This window comes from Rhinichthys klamathensis, unplaced genomic scaffold (genome assembly GCF_029890125.1).
Source record: "Rhinichthys klamathensis goyatoka isolate OS25496 unplaced genomic scaffold, OSU_Roscu_1.1 h1tg000579l_1, whole genome shotgun sequence".
NCBI lineage: Eukaryota > Metazoa > Chordata > Actinopteri > Cypriniformes > Leuciscidae > Rhinichthys > Rhinichthys klamathensis.
This window is the reverse complement of record NW_026607043.1, coordinates 1,061,212-1,077,044: the sequence shown is the minus strand read 5'-3', so window position 1 is coordinate 1,077,044 and position 15,833 is coordinate 1,061,212. Positions and strand designations below refer to the sequence as shown.

Genomic DNA, 15,833 nt, shown 5'->3' with positions numbered 1-15,833 from the left:
GTGCGATGCAACTGACGCTGTGTTACGTACTCACTACACACTGTTATGTGTAAGGATTTATGCCATTATATATTGCCCTGTGTCCTTCAGTGCAATGGCTATTCTGATTACTACACCGTAAGTATTCACAGTTGTTGCGCGATGTAACTGACGCTGCGTTACGTACACACTGCACACTGTTGTGTGTAATGATTTATGCCATATATTGCCCTGTGTCCTTCAGTGCAATGGCTATTCTGGTTACTACGCAGTACGTATTCACAGTTGTTGCGCGATGCAACTGACACTGTGTTTATGCACACACTGCACACTATATGAATTTGCCGTTGTATATTGCCCTGTATCCTTCAGTGCAATGGCTATTCTAGTTACTACGCAGTACGTATTCACAGTTGTTGCGCAATGCAACTGACACTGTGTTTATGTACACACTGCACACTATGAATTTGCCGTTGTATATTGCCCTGTATCCTTCAGTGGAATGGCTATTCTGATTACTACGCAGTACGTATTCACAGTCGTCGTGCGATGCAACTGACGCTGTACGCACTGCACACTGATATGTGTAATGATTTATGCCTTATATATTGCCCTGTGTCATTCAGTGCAAATGGCTATTCTGATTACTACGTATTCACAGTTCGTGCGCGATGCATCTGACGCTGTGTTACGTACACACACCGCACTCTGTTATGTGTAATGTTTTATGCCATTATATATTGCCCTGTGTCATTCAGTGCAAATGGCTATCCTGATTACTACGCAGTGCGTATTCATAGTTGTCGTGCGATGCAACTAACGCTGTGTTTGTGCACACTACACACTGATATGTGTTATGATTTATGCCTTATATTGCCCTGTGTCATTCAGTGCAAATGGCTATTCTGATTACTACGTATTCATAGTTGTCGTGCGATGCAACTGACGCTGTGTTTGTGCACACCGCACTCTGTTATGTGTAATGATTTATGCCATTATTGCCCTGTGTCATTCAGTGCAAATGGCTATCCTGATTACTACGCAGTGCGTATTCATAGTTGTCGTGCGATGCAACTAACGCTGTGTTTGTGCACACTACACACTGATATGTGTTATGATCTATGCCATCATATTTTGCCCTATCCTTCAGTGCAAATGGCTATTCTGATCACTACGTATTCACAATTGTTGTACGATGCAACTGACGCTGTGTACACACAACGCACTGATATGTGTAACTATTACGCCGCTATATATTGCCCTGTATCCTTCAGTGCAACTGGCTACTCTTTTACTGTGTAGTCACAGTTGTTGCGCGATGCCACAGACGCTGTGTTATGTACATTGATATGTGTCTATGATTTATGCCGTTATATGTTGCCCTGTATCCTCAGTGCAGCCGGCTATTCCGATTAACTACGTATTTACAGTCGATGTCGCTATGCCTCTGACGCTGTGTTTTTTGTACACAAAAATGTAACTATGCTTGTGCATAGTCTCAGTCGTCGCTACGGCGACTTGCATTGCATCTGTGTAGATATTGAAGCGTTATGCTGCCCTTCAATGTAATGGACCATTGTGTACGCATATTCATGCAGTTTCGGTCGCTTCAGCAACTTGAGCTGCATTATACACAGATGTTTAAAATGTGCACACTGATGTGTTATGCTGTTATGTTGCCCTCTATCATTCAGTGCAACAACCAGCTATCCTATCTAACTGCATATTCAGTTTGTCGCTACAGCGACTACACTGCACTTATGTACGTATAAGGACGCGTGTTGCTATTTTGTTGCTCTGTTTCTTTCAGTGCAAAACTAGCTATCTTAATCTACTGTGCATACTCACAGTTTCTGAATGTATGTACGTACACGGATGTGCAATTTACCATGTGTTATGCTGTAATGCTGCCCCGTTTCCGTGCAGCTAGCCATCCTGATCGAACTGTACATCTCAGTTTCTGTCTCTACACAGTTCTGTCGCTACGGCGACTTATGCTGCGTTATGTACATGCATGGATGCGCTACGGCGACCGATGCTGTTACGTACATGTGCTATGCTGTTATGTTGCCCCGTTTCCTTCAGTACAACTGGCTATTCTGTGCTAACTCGTCTACTCACAGTTGTAGCTACAGCTATGTGTTTGTTGTTTACTGGGGTGCTATGCTATTATGGGGCTATTATCTACTGCGTATATTCATCAGAGCCCAGGTGGTTGCAATTCCAGCATTTTGCCCGGATGAGGTCAGTGTTTCAGAGTCTCAGAAGTACGCTTGTGCCCCATGCGTGCCCTGCGTGCTTATGTGAACAGAACTAGCCAGTTTCGAACTTCGGAGCAGCTCTTCGTCTGCTACACGGGTGCTAAGAGGCGGCGCGCTGTCGAAACGGAGGCTATCTCACTGGATAGTGGAGGCTGTGCACTGGCTGGCTTATGCTTCACGGGAAGCCGTTTCCCTATAGGGGTGCACGCCCACTCCACTAGGAGTTTGGCGTCATCATGGGCGTGGGCAAAAGGCATGTCTATTCAAGACATTTGTTTCGCGGCAGGTTGTCGTCTCGTAATACCTTCGCGAGATTCTATAACTTGAATATCCCTTCATTCGCACCACATGTCTGTCAGTGCAGGGAGAGAAAGCTGAGCTGTCGTTGGACTAGGCTAGACTGCCCCGATGGCGCACGCTCTAGCCAAGGTTCGACTAGTCGTCAGACAGTGCGAGTTATTATTAGCATAGCTATCATGTTCACTATATTGTGCCCTTTGTTATGTCCGCATTCATAGCCGGCAGTATTTTCCTAAGCACCAATCACTTGCTGCAATCTCCCTCCATTCAGTTCAGCGTGCTTAGCTTGATGGGAGGGGCCTTCGTTGGTGCAGATGCCGAGTTGGCTCTGTGCCAATAGATGTTTCAACCAGGTCCGGTGTCTGTTTCTGAGAGCTGGGCGGGGTTTCTCCCACGCGGCGGGGGTTTTATTGTTCCCCATACGTAATGTCGAGAGACCGACTCGATAAGGGAACGTCTCTGGTTACTCACGTAACCGTAGTTCCCTGAGAGGAGGGAACGAGACATTACGTAACCTGCCGTGTGGGAGGGACTCTCAGTCTCCTTACTCTCGTTCAGCTAAGATTCTGAGGTTTTTGGCGCCCGCCGTCACCTATATTGAGCAGTGTCAGCCAATCAGGTGATGGCGGGACCGCCATTGGCTATTTGCAAGCAAAAGAGTTATTCTATCAGACTTCATGATTCGAGGAAAATGGATTTCCCCATACGTAATGTCTCGTTCCCTCCTCTCAGGGAACTACGGTTACGTGAGTAACCAGAGACGTTTTTTTTATGAATGGGAACGCGATGGGGAAAAGAAACGCTTCAGTGCGCCGACGCACTGGTTATGACACTGCACCTGCGCGAATCCACGAACTAATTGAAGTTCAGAGACTACTTGGGTGGCCCACTATGCCGCACTGGCGCTTTATACATGGAACTTGGACAGGGCCCGGGCACACAGGCCACTGTGGCCGTACGATGATTTTTTTTTTTCACGGGGCATGAAGGCCAAAGTGTAGGGCAACGGCGGCCATGGCCGCGGTATAATTCCCACCCTGCCCCCAACCCCATTCCAAAACCCCTTTGTTTGGTCTTCTTAAGTCAGACAAATTTAGAGTGGTTAAAATTTATTTTAAACACTGTTGCTGAACCTTATAACCCCAACGTTTATCTGTGTGCTGCACATTTTATGGAGAACAGCTTGTTTTCTGTTGCTTTTGTAAGCTCTCGCTTATGTAAGATGGTTTACCGCTCCTTAGCTGCCAATCACAACACACTGGGCCAGCTAACCAATCACAGCACATTTTGGATTTTGGATGGGGGGGGGCTTCATCGAAACAGTAACTAACGACGTGTTTTTTTTTTTTAACAATCAAGCATGAAAACATATTCTAGTACACTCCAAAAACAAAATCAAGACTTCATAAAAGGGTATAATAGAACCCCTTTAATACGTTTTCATTTTTGGTAAACTACACATTTAATTTGTTAATATATGCGCAAAACACTGTGGCCATGTGGAAAAAACCAACGCCAATGACTCCTTCAGAACAAATAGGAATGGACAACAATGAAGGCAAATTCTGCAAATATAACAAAACTAGCATGTATTCTCATTTAGAACAGAGTGGTTTTAAATAATCTCTGCAAGGCAGTGTGCAGGTCTGAGGGAGCTGAGAGTGTTCCAGCCAAGCACAGGATGTGAGCTCTGCCCAAGGAAACAGCAACTCTTCCTGTTTTTGCCATATGCATGACTATGGAGCACAGACCTTTGCTCTGCAAGACCTACTGTACTGGTGTAACATAATACACACAAAAAAGTTAGGATTTTATACACCATACATATGCAAAATTACCTCTTTTTAAATTATTATTTAATTTTCTTTTTTGTTCACGGTTGTTTTAATACACAAAATATGTCGGACACCAACAGCTATGCCTAATTTAATTAATAATATTTTGGCTTATACCACAATATTATTTAATCACTTAAGAAGATTTAAGTAACAACTAATAAGATCATGTGAGATATCGTCTCACAAACAAGGATTTGAGATCATTACTAAGTGTTTAATTGAGTGACACATCGCAGTGTGCACCAGAAAGCATTGGGAAAGCTCAGGAGGAGATGAATGTCTAGAGAGCTTGTTCCATTTCAGTGTAGACAACATGATCTAAAGAGGATTTAACAGATTACTTGAATAGCTGGGATCAAAGGATTTGTAGCAGTTCAAAATGCACACCCATCATCTCTCATTCAACAAATACTGAGGAATACAGAGAAATATTTACATTACATTTTTGTAGGAGAAATATGTAGGAGAGTTGTCTGTGTACTCTGTTCTCAAAAGCATTTATGAGGTTTGAGAAATCAATACTTGATATGTATCCAAAGGTTCTGAAAGTAGGCTGCTTTTTTACTTTTTGGTGAATTTAATCTCTGTTTTGAAGTCAATGGCCTGTGGCCTCATTAGTACGGAGATTAACCTACTTCGTTTGGGATTCCTTCTACTGATCTCTTCAGTTCAGTTCAGTTCAGTTCAGTTCAGTTCAGTTCAGATCCACTGACATTCATTGTTCTTTTGATGTCGGGAGTTATTACAGTTTAGCTTTAGCTGTTGGAAAAAAAGCCATAATTCTGACAATGCAACATGACCTCACAGTGAACTCATGATACCAAATACATAGGAACAGTAACAACATTCACATGTTTGTGGTTCTCTGATATAAATGACTGAAATATTGTCTTAATCTAAGGGGGTACATCAGTTAAAACTTTTATGCCTAAAGAGTTTGGCTGACAAAAAGATTTGGGAAACCCTGATTTAGGCCATGAGTATCAAACAATATAGGCCCCATCAAGGAGTCCAATCTGGATGATTTGCAGAAAAATATTGAAATTAAATGACTTTAAATAAACCACAAGTACATTTTGCATATCTGTATTATATATTTATAATATTCTACTTTTAGCTAAAGCTCACATCTAAAAACAGCAGAACCTCCTTAAATAAAACAAACACATGTGAAAAATACAAGGTTTTCATCTAAATCGGAGTGAAAAGTGTCCCAGTTCATATTTACCTGCAGTTTGTGTGAGTCACTCATTAAACATGGAGAGGTACAAAATTTTTTTATATTTCTCAACCACCGAATAAGGCTGAATAAGATACATTTCATGGTAATTTGATCATGTTGATCAGAGTTTGTCTAAGGAAGTATGTGATTTAAATTAGTCATACATTTTTAAAACATTCCTAAGGTATAAGACAACATAATATATGAGGGGACACTTAGTCCAGTCCATAAAATGCCATAAAATTTGTCTAACACCCCTGTAGGCTGATATTATGCTCCACCAGACATAAATACACCTTCTGTAAAGCTGGTGATCAGCATACAGTTAGTCACCGCAGCCTCTTGTCCTCACTACAGGTAGCCTACACAGATTACTTTAGACTTTTTAGTTTAGTTGACATTTTCTTAATTATTAACAGAAAACTAAGAAATAACAATATAATTATTAAATTAGTGTCTCTGTCTCTCTTTCTCTATAAACACACATTTTACTGACAGCTGGTTTGTTAAAAAATGGTTATTTCACATTGATCAAACCGATTTTCATTAAACACCCTGCATAAACAACAAATGTGGGAAGCATATTCACCCAATGAATCAACAGTAGACTGTCAGCATTATATAACAAACTATTAAGAACAACTCCCACAAACATAGTAAAAGGTCATGTTTTGACTGAGCTATGTCCTGGGAAAGGGAACACATGATCTCATCTGTTTTCGGAGTAGTCTAGCCGTTAGTAAACAACACTTGGTTTCCTAAAAGTAACCTACATTTCTGAAGTGATTTAAACCCATACATTTAGATGTGACCATTAGCCTACCATTAATGCTAGGCTACTGGTCATAGTTAAAGGGAAAGCCCTATTGGGAAGCCTGTTGTTGTATGACCAGCTCGTATAAGATATAATGGAGTTTCCCTTGATTATGTGAATCGGATCAGCCTGGTCGCATGCTGAGATTTCCCAAACGCTTGTGCCTAACTTACTCATAAAATATCTGCAGCATGTTACGTGTTACAAACGTCAACAACAGCTACATTTTTAAATAAAACATACAATGCATGCAAGCAAAACAAATCACTGCTGTAAAACAGAATGATTTAAAGTACCACTAACGTTACATGTCTACATGCATTGCTTACCTTAGGATGAATCTATCAGTTGTCAGTCCGTTATAGGAATAACAGCTTCACGCACAACTAAGCGCAATATCTTCATATACGTCCGCATTTGTCGCATATAAAATAAAAAATAATAGCTTACAGAATCATAAGAAAGAAAGACAGTAATATATCGGGGAAAGCGCTTTATACCTTAATTACCATCAGCTGGTCGGACTGGTTGCCGTGGCTCTCTGGAGAAGCGCCATTTGACTGCGCCTAGAGGCGCGCGGTTGAGACGCGACCGATGTGTTGTTGAAAGATTCGCGCTCACGGGCGCCCTCTGCTGACTCGACGCGAATAATGATGTAGGTGTAGTACGGCAGACACGCGTAAAGTGCCATCTGCTGGTTTTCATCGTGAGCATCATCGTGCATAGAGCTATCCTAATTTGACCTGTGCATGATACATTAACAGCACCAAAATGCAAAATTTGTGCAGTTAATGTAAATTAAAGTTGTATTTTGATCCGGGTCACATTGAAATCGCTTTGACAGAATATATCAAAGGTATGGGACAAAATCATTTTGTGTTAGAATAAAACAACAACAACATACTTTTTCTTTTCGTTCTTTTGTTCACACTTATTATACCAACCCCCAAATTTAAAGTGAACTGAAATAAATAAAGTTTCATGTGTAAATAGGCCTAAAGCATATAGTTTTATCTGTAAATTTGTCTTATATAGACTCTAAGTTCTGGAATGTCGATTTTTGCTATGAAAGTAAATTTAAAACTGTATTTAAGAAATGTCTTCATCATTTAATTCATACATGATTAAAGCTATAATGATGATCAAAGCAAAACAAACCATTTAAATATTTACAGTGTTGATATGTACGTAATAAGACAGACTATGCAATCTGAGAGATTGACATATTTTTTAGAGTCATTATTACCATTGAGTCCCACTAGATGTCAGTGTGAGACTTACAAGCTTCCACAGTGTTAACGTCACAAAAGATTTAATTCATTCTGCTATGAAAACAGTGCACTTGTCTACACCGCAGAACATGCCAGGACATGTTACAACGTATTATATTTCAGCATGTTGGTTGTTTTGGAAGTCTGCATAATAATCTACATGCTAATCTTATGTTTGGAAAAGATGTCCTGCAAAGCATGTAACCTGCAGCATTGTGCGGAAGACTTCACTGTGCACTTATTAATTCCTTACATTTTGATGCAAACTAATTGATAATGCCATGTTAGAATGTTCAACTGGATATATCTAAAAATATTTATGGCATAATGGCTCTGTTTCTATCACACAGACAAGATCTACAGATTCACTTCACGTAAAACATTTAAAGCAGTAGAAAAACATATTTGTTACACATACACAGCCTAACATATCATTCATTCAGTATTTAGTAGAAAAACAGTCACCATGTCTAAGGCAATTTGACCCTTACAGTGCTAGGTACAGTATAAGTTCAATTATATTGAGCAGTGGAAGATATGAGCTGTTAGGAGAGACTGAAAATATCAAGCATGCAGCTTTCTTGGTGAAAAATGTTGAGGAGCACAGCAGGTCAGATATTGCCTTTTGGTTTTGGTGTTTACCTTTGCACTCCATGTAGCCCAGGGCAAGTCACTATGGCAACTTCCTTGCACCAGGAAGGGGATAATTGCAGTTCGGAATTCCAAATGGATGGTGTGCCTTGTTGAAGGTGATAGTTTTGTGCTACTCATTCAGATACTGCAATCTGTCTGACTAAAGAAAACAGTCACATATCGACCTGGTTCCTGCAGTGGGTTTCTGTGGTCATATGTTGCAAATCAGTGGATTTGCTTTAGTATTGGCTTTAGCACAACAAAAGCTGCCATGTTTTATGTCATGAGAAGACGATCGGATTTTATTTGTTTGTCCAAGTCATATATATCATTTAGAACTATTTGCATTTTCCCTCTTTGGCTCCAGTAAGACTTTGAGATAAATTCTCTACTTTGATCTGTCAGCTTTTATCCTGCCTGGGTGGTTTCTTTTGAGAGAAATGTTATAGTGTGTGATAAAGCTATGAAAAGTACAACAGAAATCACCTTACAAAAACAGCAAGTGAGAAAGATTACAGTGATCTGAAGTGGTTCTAGAATTTCAGTCATTGCAATAGGAATCCATGTGTTCAGGAATTCTGTCAGGACCACTATCGTCAAATACGATTGACAATTAGCATACAGTTTGGATTGGCGGTATATGGTTCCGTTCTGGGCGAGAACTCCCTGCGCATCCATGCAGCCTAGCATGGATAAGAGCAGGGAGAGCAGCAATAACAACCCCTTAGGGTAAACAGAACAGAATCAACTTGAATGTATTGCAGATATTATTAATTCATTTTAATGAAAACATAATTAGAGAATTTTAGTCTGATTCAGGGGTAATCAGAATAGCAAATCCTGACTGACGAGAGGAGGAGCTGGGGATGGAGGAGGGTAATTAGCTCCTGAGAAACGCGATAGCTGCTGAAAATACTGCAGGAGCTTAGCTATATATGTACACAGTGATAGGCGTCATATTCCTATAGGTAGATGTGGATCAGCTGAGAGTCAGCTGATGCAAGCTTGACTAACGGGACCTGCCAGAACTAACGCTACGCTTGATTTCTGAGTAAAGGTACAGTCACATTAGAGAAATTTCACGTGCAAGAAAGGTCCATTGTCTTTTGTTAATAGTGTAGCAATGTACGGAGGTGGTGGTAAGTAACAAAGTAAAAATACTTCGTTACTTTACTTAAGTATTTTTTCCGGGGATCTGTACTTTACTTGAGCATGTTTATTTGCATCTACTTTCACTCTTACCCCACTACAATATTAAAGACAAAGTTTACTTTTTACTCCGATCCCCATGCCTGCTCCAAGTATTTATTTCACTGGCTTTCCAAACCAATGAAAAAACTTGGTTTTCTTTTGAAAAAAAGAACGCATGAGCTCTTTGCCAGCATACGCTCACATAGCAGTCAGTTTGCCATTGCGAATTGCGAAGTTGAAGATGACCTCAGAAACAGGTGAAGGTGCAGCTCTCGCTGCCAGCAATGATCTCGAGATTTCCGACAGGGATCACCCATGGCCATATCTCAATGATATGTTCGAATTCACTGAAGTCAAGGGAGATTCTTATCGGCTGAATGTCTTCTTTGCCTGCCAAGGGTAAATGAAATTTCAGCATTCAAAACTTCACCCTCAAATGAAATCTGAGAAAACATATTGAGGTGAGTTGACGTTAAAGCAACACTAAAGAAGATTTTTTACCTTAAAATAATGTTTCCAAAATCGTTTCAGTGGTTCATCAAGTCGTAACAGGGTGAAAGGCACTTCTGCCTTCGCTTTGTGGTCCTATATCTGCTATAAAAGTAAAAAAAATACAAAAATGGTGTGCACATCCCAAACACCCAGATTGGGCTAAGGTGCAGGACAACTAAGTGATATAAACAAATAAAGAAGTGTGAAGTCCGCACACTGAAAATGACTGCTCCAAAGGATTTATTAAAAGGCAACATTTCGACCCTCAGGTCTTCATCAGGCACAATACCAATGTAGAGTGAAGTAAACTTTAAATAGACACAGGTGATCACCTTACTTGGGCACAAAAAATAAAATAAAATAAAAATTCATATGACAAATACAAGTAACGTGACAAATACAAGTAACGTGACAAGTCACCAAAACCCCCCCCAAAAAACATGACAAATACAAGTAACGTGACAAATACAAGTCACGTGACAAGTCACAAAAAAAAAAACATCACTATAAAAATGGCTTAATATCAAAATCCTCATTCAACCCTAAAGGTGACAAAGTGTAAAGTGTAAAGGTGACAAAGTATAAATCCAAAAACATTCCCTCTGTAATAATTTCTTCTCATAATCTCCTCCTCTTGAGGATTTTGTAACCTTTTCTATACCGATATACTGCAAAGCGCTGACCTTATGGCCTACTTGTCTAAAATGAGACGCTATAGGACTGCGCATATCTCCAGTTCTAATATTACTGCGATGTTCACTAATACGAGTGCGTAATTGTCTGAATGTTTTACCCACGTATGCAAGACCACAAGGACAACGAATTAGATAAATCACATGAGTGGAAGCACAGGTAATCGGAATATCACGACCAGTAGGTGGATGACTAAACGCTTTACATTTGTGTGTAAAAGCACACTGGGCGCAATTACCACACATGTAGTTACCTGGAGGAAGAGTTGGAATACCTTGTTTTGTACGTGAAGGATATTCAGATTTTACAAGCAAGTCACGAAGATTGTTTTGACGTTTAAAGACTAATTTCGGACCATTTTTAAAGACACCTGATAATTTAGGATCACTTGAAATAATATGCCAGTGTTTATTTAAGACTCTACGAAACTCCGCACCCAATGCTGAATACTTCGTCGTGCAAATGGGAGCATTAAGAACTTGCGTTTTATCACTGTTTTGTTCGCAAACACTGCATTTGAGATGTCTCATTGAATTTCTTTTTGGCATTTTCGATCCATTCTATACGGTAACCACGATTCAAGAATCTTTTAGTTAAATCATTGATGAGTATAAGATTCATCCGTGCTACAAACTCTACGCACATGCTTAAATTGACTGATAGGTAAGCTCTTAATTAAAGGAAGGATGGAAAGTATCGCCTCTTAAAATAGTATTATGTTATGGCAGAATTATTCCCATCTCTTCCAAACCAATGAATGCTGCTACTGCTGATTGAGGCGAGCAGGTGAGATGAGCGGACGGGGAGAGACGGGTGGACTTTTGACCCCAAAGGTCAGAGTACAGGCCGGTTTTAGAGTAAGAGAAAGCATGACCAAACCCTAAAGTTCAGGTCATTATTACTATTTCCTGACTAGAGAGAAATGAACTTTAGCCCATCTATGGTAGACGAACAGACCTTGAGATAAGCTGTATAAAACTACTCTCCCCCTCTGATGCTTCGTCTCATTTGCCTCGCAGACTGTACATTGACTACCTCTGTGGGACAATTGAACCTTTCTTGCAAGAAATAAATCATTTTTAATTCTCAGACTGTCTCTTACGCTTTGATGATTGTTTAATAGAAAATTTGCTATTACATATTACGATCCGTTGATTTTCGGTACAGATCGGTATGGAGTTTCCCATCACATTTGTATACTCGAACATCAAGAAAACTAATGCTTACTGGATCGCATTCCATAGTAAAATTAATATGCTCAGTCCTTGAGTTAAGATAATTCAAAGAGATCAACATCTCTGCAGGTGTGGCCTTAGTAATCATAAAAATGTCATCAATATACCGTTTGTAAAGTAAAATCTTAGGAAAAAAGGAATTTGACTCATTTAGAATAAAGTCATTTTCAAAAACTCCCAAATACAAGCAAGCACAATTAGGTGCCATTTTACTACCCATTGCAGTACCTTTCACTTGTAAATAAAAATCGTCCTGAAAACGAAAAAAGTTGTTAGTTAAGACAATACTTGCTAAATCCAATAAACATGCTAGGTTTTACATCCACAGATCTTTGTGTTAGTTAAAAATTGTTCTAAAGCAAGTAAACCTTCAGTATGAGGGATGTTGGTATATAAACCCTGAACATCAAAAGTAGCAAGAAGCACATCATCAACAGCAAAGTCAACACCATATAATGATTCAATAAAATCCATAGAATCTCTTACATAAGATGACAACATGGGTACAAATGGTTTTATATAAAAATCCACATAAGAAGAAATGTTCTCAGTGAGACTACCAATACCGCTCACAAGACGACCTTTCAAAGGGGTATCTAGTCCTTTGTGAACCTTAGGCAAAGTATGTATAATGGGTGTAATTGGAAAATCTACTTTAAGAAATTCATATTCATTTTTACTGAACTCACCGTTTTCAAAATGTGACAGTAGCTTACAGTAGAATCAATACACGCTTTTAATTTGTTAGTAGGATCAGGAGGTAAGGATTCATAAAAAGCGTGATCATTCAACTGTCTGTGAATTTATTTTTCATAATCTGAAGCTCGTTGAAGTACAATCGCTCCACCCTTATCTGCAGGACGTACTATCACCGTATTGTCTTTGCTAAGATCAAGTAAAGCCTCCCTCTCCATTTTTGACAAGTTATTGTAGACTTTACTTTGCGTTTTATTCTATTATTATTACTGGATTCTGATGGGTGAATCACGGCAATTGTCCATGAAACAGAATGCAGAGAGTTTCATCCGAGTAGCTGAAACCGGCGCTACTTGTGTCACATCGTGGACTCGCCCTCTCTCATTTCATACGAACCCAACTGGCGCCATCTTGCGTCTCCATTATCAATTGTGTTAAAAATAACCTCAGAGGACTTATATTACTGTAATATTGTTGCAATGGTAAACAATTTGTTTCCCTTGAAGTGTCCGCTAAGAAAAAATAGACAATCAGAATTAAATGATAGGTCTAGCAACGAGACGAGCATTGAAACAATATGCCTACAAGTAAAATTATAGTTCAATCATTATTGGATATGACAATGTTGATATTGGCGGAATAGATCTGCTACACTGCTGGTACTGCAGAGCAAGTACTGCACTTGCAACAGCCAATACATGACTGCTGTGAGCTAGTGAGACTGCTTCTGCTGTACAATATAGCATACAAGAATTACCCGTAGAAGATCTGTACAGGTGGAACTGGGGGAGGTAGAGGGTTTCTGAAACTGTGATACAGCAAATGCTGACCAAGTATTTTAAGGTTGATCAGCGAGCTCATTGGCTAGTGATACAGCAGGAACCAATCAGCTGTGCCCAACACAGAAAGATGCAATTGCAAGCAGATTGAGTTAAGAACCTGTCAGCCTGCGCCATCTAGAGTTTCACGACAGAACTTTGTATTTCATGCCATATTTGATATTTTCTTGTTTGATGTGTAGCCGTGTAATAAGGTGGGTCCTGATCCCCCTGTCTTGGTTTATTTTGCAATAATTACTGTCAGACTAAACATATCCCTCATATCTGCCTTTCTAAATATGATTTAAAATATCTCACACATTCATACCTCTATTCATCGCTGGCTGGATTCCTCAGTCCTCCTGGCTCTGCTATCATTCTCTCAAAGAAGATGGAAGAGGGTTAGATAAGGGCTAGAGATGCAGAACATCCATGTCATTTACCTGCTGACCCCTTTGTTTTGTTAGCCCCACCATGCCCATTACAATTTCATTACATGCAGCCAATACATCTTTTTAAAATCTTGATTAAATCTTCATGCTTGAGCTAACCGGAGGCACTGATCCATCTAGCTGTCTTCTCTGCTCCTACTTTAACCTCTGGGGTTGTGTGCACAGGGCCATTCTCGGCGCAGTCCAATGAACCCTTTTGACACTAATTGAATTACTGGAAAGAGCGCAAAGCCATGTGACCTCTTTATGTTACGGTCATTAGAGAAGATAAGAACTGATTTTTGATCACACATACAGTATTTGTGAAACTTTTCAACTGATCCAAATAGGCAGAGGACCTGAGGGTGAACCGCTCTGCCAAATTCAACAGGAGAAGCATCTTTTCATCTGAAAAGTTGTGATTACAGGACTGCAGTAGGGCAGAGACCAGCAGCTTGGATCTGTTATCCATCACCCAGCCTGACATCGGACCACTGCAGGCCATTCAATCCCTGTGTCCCTTTCCTCTTTCCTGCACTATAACCATACATCTCCCCCTCCCTTCTTTCTCCACCTGGTCTGAACTAATGAACCCCTGAGGTCAAGAGTGACAGTAGGGGCACTGTTGTCAGTCCGACAACCTCCAGATGATTCCTCTATAGTTCCCCTCCTATCATCCTACTTATTTCTGTCCTAGTAGACCTTGATTAAACTAGGTGACATTACCTCACCATTGTTGTTGTTTTATTCGAACTCAAGCAGTTGTATGACTTCACTCAGCTGGCTGTGGTTTTCATTGCCATTGTATTCCCAGAGCCCCAGACCTCTATTTCCTGGAATAATTAATGACATAACCAGGAGCAACCTTGTTATTTACTAGATGAACAGGGCCGGTGACAGACATCAGGGGAGAGAATTAGAAGGCCTGTACATGTGTGTGTGGATTTGTTACAAGCCGTAATGCTTCTTTCCACGGCCCAGCTGCAGTTCTTCTCCCAGCGGAAACCAACCGGACTGTGTCCATCACTTCAGGTGGAAGTGATTCCATTAGCAGCTGTAAGGCTAATGCCTTGTTCCCCCTGCAGACTGGAGGGGTTGTGTAAGAGGCCTACATTAGCTCCTGAGGGCCCAGGAGGTCCTTTTAAACATCAGAATCTGGACCTATCAGAAAACGTCCAAGACTTGAAGATGAGTGGTTTACACAATACACACAAAGACTATTAAATCAATTGAAGAAATAAAGGGCAAATGTATTTTATTTGGTAACACTTTACAATAAGGTTTCATTTGTTAACAGTAGTGAACTACATTAGTTAACATTAAATAATAATAAAAAAAAATTCTACAGTATTTTTCAATCTTATGTTCATCTCAACATTTACTAATACATTTTTAAGATCTAACGTTGTATCTGTTGTTAATGCACTGTGAAGCATGAACATTTTTAACATTAACAAAGTTAAATGCTGTACAAATGCATTGCTCATTTTTAGTTTGTGTTAGTTAATGCATTAAATGTTAATGAATTAGGCCTTATTGTAAAGTGTTACAGAGTTTTTAAAAGTTTCAATTTATTTATTTGAATATAAATGTATACTGGCCCAATTTATCAGGTTTGTTTCAGGTATTAAACGATGTAAAGTATTTGACTTAATGTAATTAGTTGCTGTACTTAAGTATCTTGTGTAGTTTTACTGAGAAATTTCATAGAAATTAGCAACTTTTACAGTCTACTTGACAATTTTTTTTACTTACTCCAGTACATTTGTGATGAGTAATGCAATTACTAGTTACATTCATAGACAGTATAAGAAGTGGACAGAGCCATCTCATTGGAACTCAGTTGAGACAGTTGAAGCCCATTTTTAGCGATTTTTGAGCACTTCCGTTCCTGACGCGCAGACTCAAACCGACTCAAACTAAGCTTGATGATGACGTGAGCAACCTGTCTGACAGACG

General features: G+C 39.7%; 1 protein-coding gene across 1 annotated transcript in view; it reads right to left on the bottom strand.

The window, feature by feature from the left end:
- rnf144ab (ring finger protein 144ab) overlaps positions 1–7,020 on the bottom strand; it is a 36,735-nt gene extending 29,715 nt beyond the window's left edge. Inside the window, exon 1 of the mRNA XM_056240123.1 lies at positions 6,744–7,020. The gene's annotated coding sequence lies outside the window, so the exon portion shown is untranslated. The remainder of the gene's footprint in view (positions 1–6,743) is intronic.
- Positions 7,021–15,833: the final 8,813 nt, after the last annotated feature.